This window comes from Cryptomeria japonica, chromosome 9, assembly GCF_030272615.1.
Source record: "Cryptomeria japonica chromosome 9, Sugi_1.0, whole genome shotgun sequence".
NCBI lineage: Eukaryota > Viridiplantae > Streptophyta > Pinopsida > Cupressales > Cupressaceae > Cryptomeria > Cryptomeria japonica.
Window position 1 is genome coordinate 99,613,999 of NC_081413.1, and position 18,713 is coordinate 99,632,711.

At 33.5% G+C, this 18,713-nt stretch overlaps 1 long non-coding RNA gene and 3 other non-coding genes across 6 annotated transcripts; 3 read left to right on the forward strand and 1 right to left on the reverse strand.

Moving 5' to 3' along the window:
* Window positions 1–3,508: 3,508 nt before the first annotated feature.
* On the forward strand, window positions 3,509–3,580 carry TRNAQ-CUG (transfer RNA glutamine (anticodon CUG)). Its single transcript has one exon. It is a non-coding gene; the product is annotated as a tRNA-Gln (tRNA).
* A 6,046-nt stretch (window positions 3,581–9,626) lies between these two features.
* Window positions 9,627–11,690, reverse strand: LOC131072974 (uncharacterized). 3 transcript variants are annotated; one of them, XR_009112804.2, is made up of 3 exons: window positions 11,446–11,690; window positions 10,636–11,212; window positions 9,627–10,249 (listed from the first exon to the last, which is right to left on the reverse strand). It is a non-coding gene; the product is annotated as an uncharacterized LOC131072974 (long non-coding RNA). The 3 variants fall into 3 exon arrangements; XR_009112806.2 differs by having other exon boundaries at window positions 11,442–11,690; XR_009358926.1 differs by lacking the exon at window positions 11,446–11,690 and having other exon boundaries at window positions 10,636–11,282.
* Window positions 11,691–13,040: 1,350 nt separating this feature from the next.
* TRNAQ-CUG (transfer RNA glutamine (anticodon CUG)) lies at window positions 13,041–13,112 on the forward strand. The gene has a single exon. It is a non-coding gene; the product is annotated as a tRNA-Gln (tRNA).
* Window positions 13,113–13,346: 234 nt separating this feature from the next.
* TRNAN-GUU (transfer RNA asparagine (anticodon GUU)) lies at window positions 13,347–13,420 on the forward strand. The gene has a single exon. It is a non-coding gene; the product is annotated as a tRNA-Asn (tRNA).
* The last annotated feature ends 5,293 nt before the right edge of the window (window positions 13,421–18,713 follow it).

The window sequence follows — 18,713 nt, forward strand, 5'->3', positions numbered from 1 at the left end:
AGGAGCAAACAAATTTATTGGAATGCAGGTACCAAGGGATACCGCGCTAAAAAGGTGCGGATGCAATGGAAATGTAGACGGGTTGATTGAATGGATGGCATTGGATTACATGGGGATAGCCTAACGCTAGATACCAATGACAAGGGATGCAAGAGGCAATGGAATGATGTGATGGGAGGGATGAAAGGATGGAGGATAGGATGAAAAGTATTTGGAGGTGGAAGCACTATGGATGATGGACGAAGGGATGGAGGATAAGATAAAAAGGATTTGGAGAAGGAACCAAGTTATGGATAAAGGGATGGAGGAACTGAGGGATAAGGATTGGTGGAGGATTAAGTGATGGACGAAGATATGGAGGAATGAGGAGATAAGGATAGGTGGATAAAAGGATATGATAAGATGATTGGCCGGAGGATAGGAAGCTGAGGGAAGTAGATGGAAGATAGGGTGATGGGTAGACATGGACTATGAAGGAAAAGTGTGATAGAGAAACATAATCCAATAGAACTCTCCAAAGGTTGTGGTAGGAAGATAACTACTGATAGACAGTTGGAGCAAATAAATTATGTTGACTTCCTTGTTAATAAGGTTGTCCCAAAGTCTTTCCTCATGCCAACCTGAAAATCCATAATCAATCTGCATGCCTGTCCAAAGACTGTTAGCAAAACTAATTTGCAAACTAATTGTTGTATCATGTTTTGTTGCCATCAATAACTGCCTGCAGCTGTAGAAGAAGATCGTGTCCTTTATACTGTCCTCAAGTTCATTTTATTATCAACAAACACTATTACTGTCCCTCACACACTAAATTGTATTTCTTGTTCAATCAATTGCACTATGATTTATCCCATATTCTTGATTTCACCAACCTATGCAAACTCTACATTTTTTAATAAGATTTTTCATTTCTTTTTATAACGATTAAATAAACAAAAAAGAAAGATAAAGTCATTATTTGGTTGTTTATGTAGTGACCATTATCTCCACGTGAACACATTTCCCCCACTTTCACTCTCTAAATTATACATGTTATTGTGAAACCTAGTTCATCTCCTCACTTTCAAAACAGGATAGACAATCCTTAAACACTTACTTCAAATCTTTTGCAACTATCCATTTTCATATTTTTATTCTTCCATAAAGATCACACCTATTTTGGTCATAAATCCATCTCTTAAGCTTTGTTGAAGATTTGTTGTTTACACTAATTTGTACATATCATATTTATTTACAACAGGTCTCAAAAGTTTTTCTATATCTTCTCTAATTTCATTTTCAATATCCCTTTCATCTCATCATCATCACTCCCCACTTTTGTCACAAATCCATCACTTAAAGGTTTGTTGTTTATGTTACTCGGTAAACTTTATATTCATTTTAAAACTTTTCTATATCTTCTCTAATTCCATTTTCAATATCCTTTTCATCTCATCATCATCACACCTTGCTTTTGTCACAAATCCATCACTTAAAGGTTTGTTGTTATAAAATTTATATTCATTTTTAAATTATTCTATATCTTCTCTAATTCCATTTTCAATACTCTTTTCATCTCATCATCATCACACCCCACTTTTGTCACAAATCCACCACTTAAAGGTTTGTTGTTTATGTTATTTGGTAAACTTTATATTTACTTTTAAACTTTTCTAGAAGCTAGACTTAAAAAAAAATCTTTTTCACACACTTTTCTAGAAGCTACGACTTTTCCAACTTTGTCACAAACCCATCACTTAAAGATTTGTTGTTAATGTTACTTAGGTTACTTATTTTTAAAATTTAATTTTCATGCAAAGGAAAAAAATTAAAAAACTTTTCTAGAAGCTATGACTTTCCACTTTTCCACTTTTGTCGCAAATCCTTTTCTAGAAGCTATGACTTTCAACTTTTCCACTTTTGTCGCAAGGTTTGATTTGTTGTCTACATCACTTAGTAAACTTTATATTCATTTTAATTTTGTTTTGTTAGCTAAACTTTTCCACTATTGTCACAAATCCATCACTTAAAAGTTTGTTATTTATGTTAGTTGGTAAACTTCAAATTAATTTTAAAATTTTCATAAATCCATCACTTAAAGTTTGTTGTTTACATGTTAAACTTTATATTCATTATTAAACTTTTCTAGAAACTAGACTATTTTTTAAATTTCCTTTTCATACAAAATAAATAAATAAAAACTTTTTTATTAGTTCTAATTTTTTCACTTTTCTCACATCCATCACTTAAAAGTTTGATTTATTGTTTACATTATTTGATAAACTTAACATTCATTTTTAAACTTTTCTAAAAACTAGACTGTAAAAACAATGCTTGAAATTTTTTCATTTTTAAACTTAGAAACTAGGTTTTCCTTATCATGAAAATGGAAAAAATTAAAAAACTCTCCATATTTCATTTTCCCAATTCCTTTTCTTATCTGATTTATTTTGGACTTATTAGATATTTCTTGATAGAAGTAGAAATTGAATCCAACTTGTATACCACATTCTCATTGCTTCTTTATTTGAATTTCCTTTTCTGATATTTTCGTCGATAAGGATAGTAAGTTGCGTCGACAACCGAGCTTTGACCAAGTCAATGTCTCCCACTACATACGTCGCAAAATAGTTAAATCGGATCCCATGAAAAAGACATTCAAACAAACACTTCATTAATTAAGGACAAAACGTATTTCTTTTGTTAGGAACATTGGATAAAGACTAAACAAAAGACAAAATAAACATCAATAAATATCTAAAAAGCAATCTAAAATATAGCTAAAGACAAAATAAACAAATTTATCAATCTAATAAACAGTGAAACATTAAAATCTTCACTTTACTTTATTGATTTCTTTCATAGGAAGGAACTCTGAACTATACTTTTCCAAAATCTTTGTCGTGCCTTTCCATCCTTCCTCGTCACTCTCATCGTGATCAATACTTTTTATAAAGATCTAGATATTTTAATAACATAAAGGTTTATCAAATAAACTTCATAAATAAACCTTCTAATGTCGCCCATACAATTAAAAGTCCCCTTCACAGATAAAGAAGAGTAGCACAATTACATTAAAATTAACAAACAATAAAAAAAGACTGCCATTTGAAATTGAAATTAGAAAACAATATTGAATACAAATAGAAACAAAGCTCACAAACACCATAAATTTGATTAGTGTGCAAATTTCCCACAAAATAGTTACTAATACTTTTATAAACCAGTAAAATGAAAATGGCAGGCTAAACATACACCAAAGACACCTACTCTTTAATCACATTATGTACCACACAATTCTACCCCTGTTCTTTAATGCATCTGCAAGTGTATTGTTTCGAACATAATATTTTTAGAAAAACTACAAATATTATTTAGAATTTCATTGGAAATTAATTTAAGGTCTGCTTCATAAGACAGGCATACATATTACATCAATTTCAATTAATAATAACTGCTAACTGTATAAAGTAATATTTAAAAACATATCGAGATAGATAGTTTTGATAAAAAAAATCAACAAGCGCTAGGTCCCATGGTCTAGTGGTGAGGACATTGGACTCTGAATCCAGTAACCCGAGTTCAAATTTCGGTGGGACCTGTGGTATAAGGGAAGGAAACTATAAAATTTATATTTTCTTTTCTGTTCAAATATACATTTTGTGTGGTTAGATTTTGGAGATAAATGATTACATAGATGGCTCTTCTATATATATTATTTTCGATCCTCGAAAATCGAATTTCCAAGTTCTGAAAGGAAAACAATGTCTCTGTTTTTTTATGTTTCTTCATGGATATCTATTTTAGTTTAAAAAATGTAAGGTCGGAGGTTCAAGCCCTCCTTCTAGCGTGTTATTTATTTTCTTCGTAATTGTGGGCCGCGGCTAAACCCCTCATCAACAAAGGTTTGTAAATTTATACGAGAAAATTTGCCTTGAATCGCCGCCTTTGAAATGCCTCAGCCTACGAGACCACTCCAGGTTGGCACAAGGTTCGAGTCTCACAAAACCTCTCATATGTAGCAGATCGAGCAAATCTCTTCCCTTTTCGGCCAAATGATGAATTCCAGTTCACAGCCACAGATCTGCGATCAGCTCCATTTACGCCACCTGTCTTTATGTTGCCGCTCGACAGGTCAGGAAAATGATCTTTGCCACAGAATTTGCTTCCGCAGTAGCAGGGCTCCGCTCTACAGCCATTATTTCTACCTGGATTTTCCTCCACCAAAATATCCCCGCCGCGACCGCCATTTATATCCGTAGATTCAACAATATACAGACTGAGACGCAATTTCACAGATCGGAGTTGAGAGCGAAGCACTTCGACCAACACATTAGGGTTCTAGTACAGCGGATTTGCAAGGCGCTAGGGTTTAATTTTAGGGAGAAGAGAATAATTGTGGAGGAGTTGAGTGATGTGGTGGCTATAAGAAGCCAACGGCTATTTCAGCGGCCATTTTTTTGTTGTGCTCTCTGCTTTTTTACAGGGATTCCAGAGCTGATTTGGAGGTCATCTCACGACACTCTGTTTTCAGACTCACAATCTGTGCGGCCTACAAATTGTGCCGCAAAGCTTCGATGATCTTGCTTTATTTGGAAGTCTAAATTGATTACACAAAACGGCATTCTAAAAAATCTTTGGAAGTCTAAATTGATTACACAAAACGGCATTCTAAAAAATCTTTCATGTGTAAAACACAGTTTTTTATGTGTGTGGTTTAAAAGTAATGGGATGAACATAAAGATTTCAGTGCTGAAAATTTTGCAAAGAACAGTTGTGTTCTGCAGATTTTTAATTTTTTCATAGAGTGTTAATTTGTGTGGAGATTAGCTGCTTTGATTGAGATTGCCTGGAATAAGAGATTAAGGTTGTGGTCCCGTGAACAGATTAGTGGTCTATTTTGAAAGAGGAAGGGTCTCTGAAAAGAAAAGAAAAAAATAAATATATATACTATTAATTAATTTTTATTTTTTTAAAACAATAGATTTGAAGATGTGATCTTGTGTATTTGGAATGAGGCCATTAAATATTCTGCTAGTTTAAGATTTCTTGTCAATTGTCAATTATCTCAGAGTTTTTAATCTGCATCAATCAAATTTCAACATTAATACTTTGCTCCTTCCCAATCTCAAATAATCGCACTTCTTCTTTTTTTTCCTTATAGTGAGCCTCTTCTTTTTCTTCTTATCCTTGGAGGAAGAGGCCACATGAAGTCTTACAAGTACTAATTTTGTGGAGAAGAGGTCTTGTGAGAAGATTAAACCTATTTTAGAAGATAAATTAATTTTTGTATAAAAAAATAGGAGTCCAAAGTGGTGTTATATGTCTTTCACTTAGGATCAAAATTTTAGTCCACACACCCACCTTCAAAATATCAGTTATCTATACTTTTAATAGTTATATTGAGGGATAAATAGGAAGTGTGTGCGAGCGAGTGAGATAGATATAGAGATAAAGATAGGGAGTGTGTGTGAGAGAGCGATAAAGAGACGGAGAGAGAAATAGAGAGATATAGAAAGAGGGAGAAATAGGAAGAGATGAAAAGATAATGATAGTGTAGACACCTAAATTTGGCTAATCAATTTAAATCCTATTCATCTAATTAATTAATCTAATTAATTAATTTTCCTATCTCTTTTCTTATAATTAATTATTTGCTATAAGTAATAAAAATAACATTTTGAAAGAGGTAAAATCTTGTAAGAAAATAATTTATAAAATTGAAACGCAAAACAAAAACTTCAACTTCAAACATACAAAATTAAAAGTTTGCAGATTATTCAATCCTACAGATCTAAGATCGTAAAACATCCCAAATTTAAACTATATACTTTTGAAGATAAATATTTCAGAGATAATTATTGATCCTTTAGTTCTCAAGCTATAATTTGTTAAGACATGTTGATTTTAAACTATCCACATTTCAAGATGCACGAGTCACAATTATTTATTAGTCCTATAGTTCTCAATCATAGTTTTGTTGCAGAAGCAAACACAATATAGCATTAAGTTTAAAGATCTAGAATTGAATGACTTTGAGCCACATGCAAAAAAAAAAAATGGAAGGATTAGCCATTCTTTTGTTCATTCGGACCACCTTCTTGTGTAGAGTAATAAACTAATGCAATCTTCAATACTAATTGATTCTAGAATATCTTGTTTGAGAGTTTCAATTAGAAGAGGTATAAACTGAATTGGATTGCTCTCCTCTTTTTGCCAATTTGCTTTATTTAATTGAATTGGATTGCTCTCCCTATTGGTTTAAAGGTAAGGTTTTGGTAGGAAGCAATTGGGGGTTCTCGTTGAGTGTGAAACCATTCAATATGAAGGAACATGTGCTTATTACAATTTCCATATTGGAGTCATTTTATATGAAATTAAATTTTCCTGTGTGTAGACTATATTGTAACTTGTTGTTTTGAGTAATGCAAATATGACTTTTTGCAAATATAAAAACCAATATTTCTTCCACAATGCAATACTTATGAAACAAATTTAAGAATTTTAATTGCATGAGACAAACTAAAGAGATTTCAATTAGAACGATATAACTATTTTTTGTTGTGAACAAGTGGATTAAAAAATGGTCAAAACAAGTTTAAAAACCACCCCCGATACAATTCACTTCTTGAATGTTTAATTACATAAGAGAAACTTTTATATATAAGCTAAAAATCTTACAATGACATTTTATGTATCTAGTCAACTACCTAATTTTATTTTTTCCCAATCTTTTTAGTTGTTCAATTGTCAACCTACATTTAATGTATTTCTATAGTTAATTTTAAAACACAATAAAATGAAATTGTTCAAAGCATAGTCGAAGATGACTTTACCTACGAATTAGACCAAGGAATGCAATTTTAAAGAATGTAAAACACTAAAATGCTTGAAACTAAAAATATTAACATTAAGAGCATTCAAATAGATATCAACAAAAGAAAAAAATAAAATTAGACTATTAGTATATTTCTTTTAGCTTTTATCAATCACATATCAACACTTCAGAAAAAAACCAACATAATTTATATGTTATATTAAAAAAAACTTCTATGACTATTTTTAATTTTCAACTAACAATTTTAAGAGATATATAAAAAACCAAAGAAACTTCATCTGAGATGTCTTAATGTCCAAATATGTCAACATGTAAATATCCAAAATAGAAATGCATTTTGAGACAAACACATTTCCAACAAAACAAACAAGTATTAAGAATTAAGATACAAGTCTCCTAGAAACTATAATTCAAATAGTCTATGTAATTAGAATTTTCTCAAATAGTCTATGTTATTAGAATTTTTCCTTTAATTTGAAGGTCAATGATAAATTAGAACTTATTGTAGGCAACTAATAGCAAAGCAACATTAGTTAATTATGTTTTTTTTTTTCTCTTTAAAGTTAGTAATTGGGGAATTGGGTGCACAAGGAGTGAACGGTTATGGGAACATGGGCAGTAACTGGTGTTCTTCCCCTATATGTTTCTTGATAGAAGTAGAAACTAAAACCAAATTTTATGCCACATTTTGTACATAACATGCTTTTTCATTTCAATTTCCTTACTTTGATATTTTTGCTGATGATCAGGCTTAGACCATGTTAATGCCTTACACTACATACGGCACAAAACAATTTCCCAAATCAAGGTTGAAATGCCCACCTTATATTTAGAGGATAAATGAGGATTTCCCACCTACCTATCCATCCATCCTATGAAAAAGACATTCCAACGAATAGTTATTAATTAACGACAAAATTACACGAAGAAAAAATACTTCTTTAGTTGGGAAGATTTGATAACATTCTTTTTTAAATTAAGCATTCTACATGACGAAAAATAAAGACAAAACAAATGTCTATAAATATCTTACAAGTAATTTAAATAAGTAAAGACGAAATAAATAAATTTATCTAATAGACATTGGAATATTAAAAACCATCTTTTATTAAAATGGTCATTTTTCATGTTTGATTGATTGGAGTTGATACCACACTATCGTTATAGAGTGCCCTTTTTTGTTCAAATTGGCCATGCTTATGCACTACAATTGTAAAGTGCCTATTGTAAGGTGAGTCTTATCATTGAATCAAGTGTTCTTCTTTTTGAGACAAAAATTAAGATAATATGGGGATTACACATGTAATCATGAAATGAGATAAATTTTCACTTTTGGGGGCTACATCATGTCAAAATCGCAATTGATCATATTTTCACTGTTAGGATTAATTTAGAGAACTATTTATCCTGAAAACGGGGAATACTAAATCATTGTAGTGAGCATGGTCTACTACCCTATCTACTTGAACTTGTTCTTAAACAATGTGATGAATACCAAAAAAATAAATGATTTAACAAAAATGACAAGATTTATAGATTATTAAACATTAAAATTTATAAAAGATATATTCATCACATTGAATACCTTTCAAAATGGAAAGATTAGCCATTCTTTTGTTTATTTGAACCACCTTCTTGTCTAGAGTAAGAAGGGTTGCGAGGCAGCAAAGTTCCTGCCAGAGACTGCAAGAACAATTTTGCTTTTGTCTGATATGTTTCTGGAAACATGTAGAAAGACCCACAATCTGAAGTCCTAACATCTAGGATGCTTTCTAGGATGCTTTCTAAGATGCTTGGGTTGAAGGTTGAAAGCCAAACGAGGCTCCTTAGGCTAGGTTAGAAGCTATGATAATAGGACAAGGCGGAGGCCAGAGGCTGGTTCTCTAGATATGACTTCCAAGATGGCATAATAATGTTCATTTTAATCTAAATAATTGAATAGATTAGTCTATAACATGTTCATGGTTTTACAATACAATTCCTCTTTAAAAAGGATCTACAATATAATGTGATTAAAAAGTATAGTGAACCTGGGTAACAAGGTGCTGAGTTTATTTTTCAAGTAATCTGGTAATATTAGTGGCAGTGTTGTTTTCCTTGGACTATTCTGGGTATCGTTTCTGTATTTTTAAATCTTGAATAAAAAAGTCATTGGTGTATTTTTATTGGTACGATCTGAACGTGCCTCTTTTTACCTTTAAAATCTACATTTTGACTTGTTATTATTCTATTCCTATGTATAAATTTCAAGTCCTTTTGTTGAAGTTAGTGTTTTCTCGATACTAGCAGGAACAAAGGTGTTTGCATAAAAAAATCTACTATTATTATTCTAACAACTTTCACGTCAAGTCAGTTAAAATATAGACTTACAACAGAATCAAAATCACTGTATGAACTACCATCACCCAGAGACAAGAACTAAAGTACTATTCCTGTAGAGACCAACAACAAAATAACTTGAGTGAGCAAACAAATGTATGTTGTGAAAGTGAGCTTCCCAGTAGTCCGTTAAAATAAAATCATAAAACTAATAACTGACATTACAAAATCTAAATTTCAAAATAGATGCGAGTCTTTGTTTTCAAATAATTTTTTTAAGTAATGTTAAAACCGCAGTGCCGTCATTGTCTCTGGCAATCCAGTATTCAATGCACAGTTTAGCCCACTTTCAACTCAAAAAATAATAATGAGAAATTTTCCATTGACAATTTATAAATTCTAGTAATTTATAATAACAAGCCTAAGCAAACTCGCAGAACCAATAAGTTGAACAAATGGGCCTTTACATGAAAGTCAACATTCCAACATATAGAATAAAATTATTTAAAGAAGACCAGTATGTTCGCTGAACAGTGGCTGAATCCTAATCTACGTGAAAAACTCTACAGAGAAACCATAAAATCTTGCCTCAAGAAAATATTAGCTTCTAATTACCGACCACGGTGTGAAACACCTTGACTGGTTGTTTCTGAACAAGACTAAAAACTAATCCTCTCAAAACAATTTTGCAGCAAATAAAATCACCTCACAGAAGTATACAAGGGTGGATGCACTAGAATTCCAGAAAAATGTCTCTACTCTTCAAGGTGGAAGCCTGATTTACAAATACTTGGGTACCCAACTCTCTTTGGAAGCATATTTTCCTAAGAAAGAAAAGAAATAAAACACAAAAGGAGAAAACGAGCTCTGTTCCTATGCCAAGCAATATATTATAGTCATTTTTACCAAGGAATCTGATAAAGATGGAATCTTTAGTGGAGGACCAAATATTTATGAAATATTTTCAAAGTGCAAGTCTTTTTATGAAACATCTTCGAAAACACAAAAGATTTGCCTCTTTAATTTTGTTGGGTAGTTCTCCATTCACATTTGGTGCACAATAGCTTCAACTAATTTTTCTTGGAATTGCTTGAATTGCTCCAGCTCTTGAACCTGGAAATGTGTTCAAAGCCCCAAAATTAAAATTTTGAATTAACTCTTTCATTTTCACCAACATAAAAAAAAGTAGAGAACCGCCAGAGATTGTCAACAACAATATGTTAAAATAGTGTTGTAAATAGGCAACTTTTAACTCTCAAACAATTCAAGACTTGGAATGAATTTTTTTTTAAACAGAGGCAGTGTATCTTCCATTGAAGACTGATTCAAAATGGAACATAAAATAGTCATTAATATAGAAATTACTTATAAATGATCAGAAAATCTAATTCGAAAAAGATACGAGCGGTTTCCCCCTTATGATCAAATCGCTGGTTTCCATAGGCAACGGATATTAATTTGCCCAAAAGGAAATGATATCAGTCTAACGAAAGCCTTACCACTAGCAAATGCACAATCACCTCTTTGTCGGAAGTGGTGAATTCAACTGTGGGATTTGAAACAGAAAGGCAACTTTTTGACTTCCGGCTTAGAAGGGGATTCTTCTACAGCTCACAAGAGTACTCCAGCATGGGAAGAATTTATAAAAGGAAATGGAAATGCAAGCACCATAGGATGTTCATGCAAAGACTCCACACTTATCCCGGTTGGCTGAAGGAATTGGAATTTCCTGAAGCCGGATGATCCGAACATCAGCTAAAATAGACCTTGGAGCAAATATGTTCAAGAGATATGAATATTCAGGCAGGAGGATTCATCATTTAGGAGTTTTGAATACCTATATTTTTCCTCCTTACAAATCTGGATCATAAAACTTGTTTACATTATTTGCTTTCAAAAAGGTTTACATGCATGACACCACGTTGCATGCCTTTCCAAAAGCTTTCTGCCCGATTCATAACTACCACATTAGTTTTCTGATTTCTGCCACGCCTCAGGAATTGTGAGTTCTCTCTTATTGAAATAAGAGATCAAGCCCTGACAACCGTTGAAAATGGAGCGACCCTCTGCAAGCCGCTAGAAACTCCAATATGAACATGCCAAAAAAAATTGTCATAAATATTTACGGTAAAAAATATGCAACTTGAAAAAGGTGAACATAAGAAAATGGAAAAATATTTGAAGAAAAACAATATGAATGAAGCTCAAATTTAACAACTCCAAATATTATTTTTTTAGAGTATAGCATCATTCCAACCTATTTGCAACACTATAACAGTAAATTGAAACGAATTGAAATGGGTACCTACTGAGAATGAGGATACACATTCTAGCCAATCTTGAGGAATTTTTTCGATTGCTCTTGCCCCATCTTCAGGCTAGCTCTTTATACAATTCAAGCACAACTTGACTAATTGCTGGTATGAAATGTTGGACAACTTTCTTTTCATAACATTAAAATTTACAAATCTCGATACTGGAGCCATGTCTGGGGTGGAAAAAATTTCCTTTGGAAGAGAAGGATGGGCATTCGCTAAGCGAATTTGATCGTTATTGTTCTTCTCCTAGTTACCAGAAACGCGACGGGAGACATCCGTTTCGCGTTTCGACGGCCGTTTCCAAGCGGTGATTTGGTGATTTTCGGCGGTGATTTGGTGATTTTCGTTTTTCCAGATTGCCATTAAAATTTAAACAAAAGTTTAGGCAACTTGGAGGTGGAGTTAACATTAAGTTATAAATGCAAGCTAGAGTTTATAACTACCAATACTGGAGTTTACATTAATTTATAATTTTTGTACGGCCAGTTAACTATGCCACATTTATTTTTGTCCTGGTGGTTTGGTTTTATTATATTCATTGTGAAAAGTGTTTTATATAAATTATTTTAAAATGAAAGAATGAAATTAAATTTTTTTTTAACAATGTTTAAATTTTTAATTAGAGATATGTGTATTATAGTTTTTATTTTTAAAATTAATTTTGTTTTATTTTACAAATATATATATATATATATATATATACACATCTATACAATCGGTTTCTTATACGCAACCTTTTAAAATTTCGTTTCTCATCACGTTGCGGTTGCGGTTACGTTTCTCGTTTCTCGTTTCTGGTAACATAGGTTCTTCTACAAAAGATAGCTCTCCAAGATCGATGGGGATTCAAATCTTGGTTTCAGAACAGCTAATTCCAAATGTATAGTGCATATATGAGCAAGGCTCGGAACACCCATAGCAAAATCACCACAATGAAGAATCGATGCTCTACTTCGCAAAGCCTGTCTAAAACCTCTAGACAAACCAACCATGAAAATTCTCTGTATTTGCACTTTAAAAAGTTGTGCCAAATATACCCTAACAAACTAGCAACTCACTTTCGGAAAATACGTGCTCTCTGGTAAAGCATGCAAAAGAAATTAAGCCCCAATCGCCAAGTGTTTGTCCTAATTATTATTTGTCACTGCACCTACGGTGATCTCTAGAAGTTTTGGAGATTTAAAAGATTTGCAGGCCTGAGCATCCCAAGATCTATTTTGCAGGCCCTGTCCTAGGAAGGAGTGCGTTCTCTCTTCTTGATAAACGAGAAAGCAACTACCAACCATCTGCATTGCGAATCAGAGGCGACCAAAATACCTTCAATAAAAATTTAGCTTAAAAAAATGCAACTTCTTATATCATATAACAGAAAATAAATCTATGCATAAATTTCACGCGCTATGAAAAAAAAATTAATCACTGCTTAAAAAGCTATGCCTCTGCTATAATTTTATGCAGGCAAGAACTATTAAATTATTGCAATCTTTAGTACTAGTTGATTCCAAGAATATCATGTTTTTGAGTTTCAATCAGAAAAAATATGCATGACAAAAAAATATTTTGATAAAATAGGTTAGTATGTGTACGGTCCCATGGTCTAGTGGTGAGGACATTGGACTCTGAATCCAGTAACCCGAGTTCAAATCTCGGTGGGACCTGTAGGAGGGAAATTAGGTTTCATCTTTGCAGCCTACTGACAAATATAATTCTCCCTTTTTTCTTAGAACAAAGGTATATTTCAAGGGCATTTAGTGTAGTTAGATTTTTGAGATAGATTTAGTATTATTATTTTCAATCCTTGAAAAACGAATTTCAAATTTTTTGGGGGGAAATAATGTCTTTGCGTTTGTAAAAAGGTTGATTAAATATTTATTTTCTGAATGAAACGGTAAGCTGGAATAGCTCAGTTGGCCAGAGCGTGTGGCTGTTAACCACAAGGTCGGAGGTTCAAGCCCTCCTTCTAGCGTCTGGTTGTATTTCTCTCTTTTATGCTATTAAAACTTTACTAAAGCAGATTAAAAAATTCTTAATCTGTACCAAAATAATCCAAAAAAAACCTCTTATAATACTGTATTTTTTCTGCGATTAACCTCAGTTACTCAGTTACTTTGCGTACTGAGTTTTTCTAAACTAGAGCTATTTAGTTTGGCCTTATACAGAATAAGAAAAAAAAAAAATTCATAACGATTAAACAAATAAAAAGAAAGATAGTCATTATTTGGTTGTTTATGTAGTGATCATTATCTCAACGTAAAAGAGGTTGATGAAAGAGGTTTGAGTTTATATTTGAACACATTTTCTTTGTTTTCACTCTCTAAATTATAGGGGAAAGGATCCAGTAGTTGTGCACCCTAACTTCGCGCTTCTCAAAATCCTACTTGGAAATTTCAAATCACTCCGATTTTTTTACAGCAACTTACTTGGCAAGTCCCCTACTTATAACTAAGGTTTCAGGGCCACATCATCAAATATGATGCCACATCAGCATGCTTTTTGCCAAGGTGTCCAAAACAGCCCCAAAAAAAAGTGAGACCAATAGGCGTGCAAAAGAGACCCCAATAGTTGTGCAGCTGATATGGCATCACCTGATTGGTTACTTTTTACAATATTAGTACATTTCTTAACAACTATTGGTACATTTCCTAACAACTGTTGGTACATTTCCTAACAAAAATCGATATTTTTTGTTTCAAACAATAGGTTTTATTTGTTCAATTTTTGGAACAAAAGGTATCAACAACCCTCACAACAATTGGTATCAACAAACTGTCTTTTTCTTAGTTCAACTACTGATACTTCAACTCTACATTTTTTAATAAGATTTATTTTTATTTTTATAACGATTAAATAAAAAGAAAGGTAAAGTCATTATTTGGTTGTTTATGTAGTGACCATTATCTCCATGTAAAAGAGGTTGATGAAAGAGGTTTGAATTTTTATCTGAACACATTTCCCCCACTTTCACTCTCTAAACTATACATGTTATTGTGAAACCTAGTTCATCTCCTCACTTTCAAAATAGGATAGACAATCCTTAAACACTTACTTCAAATCTTTTGCAACTATACATTTTCATCTTTTTATTCTCCCATAAAGATCACACCTCTTTTGGTCATAAATCCATCTCTTAGGCTTTGTTGAAGATTTGTTGTTAACACTAATTTGTACATATCATATTTATTTACAACAGGTCTCAAAAGTTTTTCTATATCTTCTCTAATTCCATTTTCAATATCCCTTTCATCTCACGTGATCGGACTGAGTTCAGTTATGATACCGGATATTCTTGGGGCTGTTAATACTATGGACAATTATATGATGTTTATAACCATTTTTGTATATGTTTCAAACTGTATATGGGGTATAATTGTAAAATCTGACTATGGGCAAGCCTAATCTTATAAATGTAATTAAAGTTAATATGTGTAAGATGTTATAAGATACCAATGTAGGACTTCAGACTGAGATATATCCTCTAAGAGGATCCGATTTTATATGTACCAATCTTTTTGAACTATCTTAATAGAAAAAATATCCCTTTCATCTCATCATCATCACTCCCCACTTTTGTCACAAATCCATCACTTAAAGGTTTGTTGTTTATGTTACTTGGTAAACTTTATATTCATTTTTCAACTTTTCTAGAAGCTAGACTTGAAAAAAGAAAACTTTTTTCACACTTTTTTAGAAGCTACGACTTTTGTCACAAACCCATCACTTAAAGATTTGTTGTTTACGATACTTAGGTTACTTATTTATGCGTCATCTGTCATAAAGTTTTATTCATCCTCACCTTAAATCACCTTAAATCTAGGCAAAGATTTAAATCGGCACCGTTGCACGGGAATATTACCTTGTGATCCTGCCAACAACAATGTAATCTGTATTTGACTGTACACGTGCCCCCTTTGAAACGGAAAAAGATTATTATGGTAGATGGTTATCATAACTGTAGAAGTTTCAAATCTGCATGGACATGATATTGTTTTCAAACCTTTCTACACTTTACATTTGAAACCATCGTATCTACTACTCTGCGCAATATTAAGCTTCCCGATACCGTTTTAGGTTCATGGTATTCTCAATGAAAAAATTAGTCCATCGAACATCATGTTCATGGTATTCTCAATGAAAAAATTAGTAAACTACTATATCCAAGTAATTAGTAAATTATTAAATTTTAAATATGAAATAACATAATAATATAATAGTATAATATAATTTTAAAAAATAATATACAATATACAATATTATATTAAATAAGTTCAATTAGAAAACTTTGAATAAATATAATATGAAATATACAATATTATATTAAATAATAAAATAAATTCAAATACAAGCTTATCACCTAAGAGCGATGCGACTCTTAAGTATGAGAAAAGGGCAGTGATGAATAATGATCATTAGGCGTACAATTTAAATGAGTTAGGGTGATATACTTTTAAACATCTCACATGGCCACAATTGAAACTTTTTGATGAAAGATTTCACAAGTAACGACTCTTTCAAACAATGTCAACTTAAGACCAGTAATTTTAAAATGAGAAAAGTAGGTCATACTACACTTATAATCCTAAAAAAATTAATATCACACTTATAATTGTCATTGTTATAAGAAATATAATCTAATACTCTTATAGATACAAATTAGTCCATTTGTCAATTGTACATGACATTAATTATACTTTAATCTATCTTTTATTAAATTTGATTAAATTAATTAGTCAAATTTAGTTGTCTACATTTTGCCCCTCTTCGTGGTGATGCTTAAAATAGTGTCGATGCGAAGAAAAATAAAACACCCAAGAGTGAGGAAGCGGAAATGTTCCAGGGGCCCAACTAAGAACAGAGGATGAGGGAAGGGGTGCCCCCTCTAGAGGGTGCATGGGAAGACAGGAGATCGGGTGACATCTTGAAAGAAACAATGTCCCAATAGACATAGAGAAAGGGGATGAGAAACGGAAGCAGGAGGCGAAAACGACATCCAAAAAGATACCTAGGGAGTGAGATATGCTAAAAGGGAAAAGGCGGGAATGACAAACCCGCTAGAACGCGAAAATGCAGGAATGACAAACCCGCTGGAATGCGAAAGTGCGGGAATGCGAACCTGCTGGAATGTGAAAGCGCGAGAATGCGAACCTGCTGGAAGGGGAAAATGCAAGAATGACAAACCCGTTGGAATGCGAAAGTGCGAGAAAGAGAACCCGCTAGAACGTGAAAGTGCGAGAATGACAAACCCGCTGGAATGCGAAAGTATGAGAAAGCGAACCCACTAGAACACGATAAAGTGAACTTGTTGTAATGTGAAAGTGCAGGAATAAAAAACCCGCTGAAACATGAAAGTGCGGGAAAGCGAACCTACTGGAACATGAAAGTGTGGGAATGTGAACCCGCTGGAATGTGAAAGTGCGGGAATGACAAACCCGTTGGAACGCGAAAGTGTGGGAAAGCAAACCCATTGGGACGTGAAAGTACGAGAATGCGAACCTGTTGGAACGTGAAAGTGTAGGAATGACAAACCCGTTGGAACGTGAAAGCGTGGGAATGCGAACCCATTGGAATGCAAAAATGAAAGAATGCCAAACCCACTGGAACGTGAAAGTGTGGGAATGTGAACCCGCTAGAACGCAAAAGAAAGAAAAAAAAAAGAGAAAAAAAAAGAGGACAAGGCGAGGGATGAAACAGACAAGGGAACACGCACACATTCCAAGGAGGAAAGGAGGGAGCGAATGCAAATGGAGATGCAATGAAGATGAGGAAGATCATGGAGCGCAAACATCCGCATAAAAAGGACATCACGTATTGAGCACTTATTTTCATTTAGCATTGTCTGTGAGTCAACCAAGGTATAGAGAACCAAGACAGAATTTCACAACCAATGCATGGACTAACACGTATAAGCATACACAGGTTAATCTAGCACCACACAGAGTTACAAAGACCCTATAGGCAATGGTGCTAGAAGAAACCCCAAGCATAAGATATGCCCCAATGTAACATGAGATGACAAAGACCTCACAAGGGAACAACAAAGGGATACACCAAAAAGACACTCAAGGAAAAAACCAAAAGCAACAAGATCACATCCCGAGCCTTGTTATTCCTAGCGCACCATGATATAAAAGATCGTGGCGACCAAGAAGACACAGAGCCCTTAGGAGCTTAAAAAGATAATCAAAGACCATAAAGAATCAAAGCCAACACAAGTGTCTCAGATATATTTTTCCAAACAGATGATTGATTGGATTAGGATTGGATGATGTCTGACTTGAGGAAGGATACATCCTATGCAGACTGATGATGGGTGTTGGTGAGAAGGATACATCTTGAAACAACACCAAGATAAAAATATTTGATGATGATCGACAAAAGGGATCTGATAGGATCATGATGACCAAGATGCTCAAGGATGATTGTTGAAGAACGAGCCGATAGGATATGATATCGAAGAACTAGGCCAATGCACGACTATGTACAGTGGCACCTAAATACAAGATGTACAAGAAATATGGATGATGGAAGAAGACGCCAGGATAGGCATGATTTTTCCCCATTCAAGAGGAAAAGCGATGAGAGATTGATGGTGATGATTGGGAAAGATACATCCCGATGACGATGAGAATATTATGATCAAGGCTTGAGAGCAAGACCAAGGATGTGATTGGATGATCTGATGGATGGTGTCAGATAAGTGAGGAAGATGGATATGAATTGCATGAGATGGTGGATTGTGAGGAGCAGACGAATTGATTAGAATGCGGGTACCATGGGATACCGCATTGAAAGATGCATATGCAATGGAAATGTAGATGGGTTGATTGAATGGATGGCATTGGATTACATGGGGATAGCCTAGAGCTAGATACCAATGACAAGGGATACAAGAGGCAATGGAATGATGTGATGGGAGGGATGAAAGGATGGAGGATAGGATGAAAAGGATTTGGAGATGGAAGCACTATGGATGATGGACAAAGCAATGGAGGAACTGAGGGATAACGATTGGTGGAGGATCAAGTGATGGATGAAGAGATGGAGGAACGAGGAGATAAGGATAGGTGGATGAAAGGATATGATAAGATGACTGGCTGGAGGATAGGAAGCTGAGGGAAGTAGATGGAAGATAGGGTGATGGGTAGACATGGACTATGAAGGAAAAGTGTGATAGAGAAACATAAGCCAAGAGGTGTCCAAAGCATGTATACATTGTGGCTTTTCCTCTTTCTTTTATCAATATTCGAAGGGGGGTGGAGGAA